This window comes from Sorex araneus, chromosome 9 (assembly GCF_027595985.1).
Source record: "Sorex araneus isolate mSorAra2 chromosome 9, mSorAra2.pri, whole genome shotgun sequence".
In the NCBI taxonomy this organism is placed as follows: domain Eukaryota; kingdom Metazoa; phylum Chordata; class Mammalia; order Eulipotyphla; family Soricidae; genus Sorex; species Sorex araneus.
Genome location: NC_073310.1, coordinates 46,426,569 through 46,428,996, shown reverse-complemented (window position 1 = coordinate 46,428,996; position 2,428 = coordinate 46,426,569). Strand labels below are relative to the sequence as shown.

The 2,428-nt window shown below is 41.8% G+C and overlaps 1 non-coding gene across 1 annotated transcript; it reads right to left on the bottom strand.

Annotated features, from left to right (window-relative positions):
- Positions 1–1,614: 1,614 nt before the first annotated feature.
- On the bottom strand, positions 1,615–1,775 carry LOC129398939 (U1 spliceosomal RNA). The gene has a single exon (XR_008626805.1). It is a non-coding gene; the product is annotated as a U1 spliceosomal RNA (small nuclear RNA).
- Positions 1,776–2,428: the final 653 nt, after the last annotated feature.

Here is a 2,428-nt window from a genome sequence, read left to right as displayed (position 1 = left end):
GAAAAGAGTGAGAATCAAATGGCATTACACTTCTCCCTGCAACACTGAACACTAGAAAGTAGAGAGAAATGACTTTACAGGTACCATCAGGACAGCTCAGAGATAATCCCCAGCACCACATGACTCACTGAGCATCCCCACATGTAGCTCTGGAGGACCCCATGAGCATCACCAAGGTGGCCCCGGGGGAAGTAATGCTGCTGAGTCAGTAGTGAGCCCTAACATTGGATAGTCTGCCCAGAATGGTCCACCACGACAGAACAGTGGCCTACTTGGCCCCTGAGCAATAACTTCACATTTGGAGGAGTCTTTCTCCATAATCCTAATCCATACTAATCTTTGGAAAAATATATTAATTGGGCATGATGATAAATTTAGAGGCATATTTTAAAATGCCTCTAATAAGGAGACTCTATTATCCCGACTCTTTTTGGAGGAAATTGCTAGAGGAAATGTTAAGGAAAAACACAAGACCCTAAAAAGTAAGTCAGCATGCTTATAAAGAAAAGAGCAAACTGTAATCTCAGCTAGGCGGAGCACTGGTGTAGAGAAATGGAGAGCTCTAAAAGGACTATAATGGGTTATTTCTTGTACCTTTGGGCATTTGAGGGTTTACAGGATTGCTTGAAGGGGGAAAAATACATACAACTATCTTATGCAGATAAAGGCAAGTGAAAGAAAAATAATAGAGCAGCGATTAAAGATGGGGATAAAAGTGCTAATATGGGAATAATTAGAATAACGGGCCATGTAAACCTTCTAAAAGTGCCTGGATTTTAGGACTTACAGGGATAAACTAAAGAAAAAAAAAGTGCATCAGTCAAGATTGGACAAGAATTATTCCTTCAGAATTAAGCTTTTGAAAAATCCTTTTTTCTTTGCCTATGACAATTTATGTGACTCATAAAGGTTGATACTAACATAAAAAATAAAATCAATATCTATAGTCATATATAGTTTTAAGAAGTAGATACAGCACATTTACTCATCTTGAATATTGGCTTGCTTCACTATTTTTGTGAGAGGAACAACTACTTATTCCAAAATTCATTTTAGTAAATACTGTGTTAACCTTGAAGATACTTTTTGAGGGGTCAGAGGGAACCAGAAAGATAATTTAGGAACCTGGGGTCAATCTTATCACTCCAGTTGGCCTCCTGAGCAGCTCTGCCTGTCTGATACCCTGCCCCTCAGTGCAGTAGTACTGCATCTAGCACCCAGGCATTGAAACTCACCTCCTGTTGGCTGAGTATCACTGGGGACCTTGAGCACAATTTAGGAGAGCCCCATGGAAGATTCATCTTTTTTTTTTTTTGCTTTTTGGGTCACACCCAGCGATGCTCAGGGATTACTCCTGGCTTTGCATTCAGGAATTACTCCTGGCGTGCTTGGGGGACCATATGGGATGCCGGGGATTGAACCCAGGTTGGCTGCGTGCAAGGCAAATGCCCTACCCGCTGTGCTATTGCTCCGGCCCCGAAGATTCATCTTTTAATATGATCATTAAGTATGTGAAATGTCACTTCAATATTTTATATCATATTTTTTTCTGATAATAAAAATGTTTCTGATGAGATCAGCAGAAAAAATAAACATTTTTTTTTTTAGGAGAGGGAGGGGAGTGTGAACACAGTTCTCCCACTACCACAAATTATGCAATCGAGTTTCTCACACTTTGGGGATCACAGGCATCAGCCCATCTAGAGGGCCATATCTAAGGCTGGCCCTGGGAAAATGACCTTCCTGATCATGGGGTGTCCATGTCAGGTAAGTATAAAATAAATATTCTTTTAACCACTCAAGTCAATGCTAATGAATACAGAGAACAAAAATCCAGGCCCAAATATCATCCTGCCAAATACGTTGTTTTTAATTTAAAATGTTATTATACACAACTTTGTGTGTGTGTGTGTGTGTGTGTGTGTGTATCTCCAGAGAGCCCTGGTGTTTGCTCTCTGCTGACTTCCCCAGTGAGAGCTGGATAGCACCCCTTGTGTGCACCTCTGCGTCCCCCATCCCACCAAAGACTGACCCCCTGAGGGGAGCCTTCTGCACTGGTAATGCCAGCCCCACCTGGAGCTCAATAAAAGCTGCTATTTGGTTAAGAGCTGTTGGGTATGTGTAAAGATCTGTTGATGGGTTGGTCCTTGATCTGCCTCCACTCTGGGGCTGACCAGAAAGTTTCCTACCTCAGAAACTCTATCCTCATCCCTTCCTTCGAAATCTTACATGGTTCTGATGGAGTACAGGTGTAAAGACACAGCAGCTCCCAAACCAGACCTTTCAACAGGGCCCTCCTGAGCTTGTGACCCCAGAGGTGGAATCCATGAGTTTTCTGATAACTTAGAGATACTCTTAGATTCATTTGGCCAACAAATCTCTAGATGAAACTAAGAAAGAAGAAAGCACTTTGAATATCTTTACACAG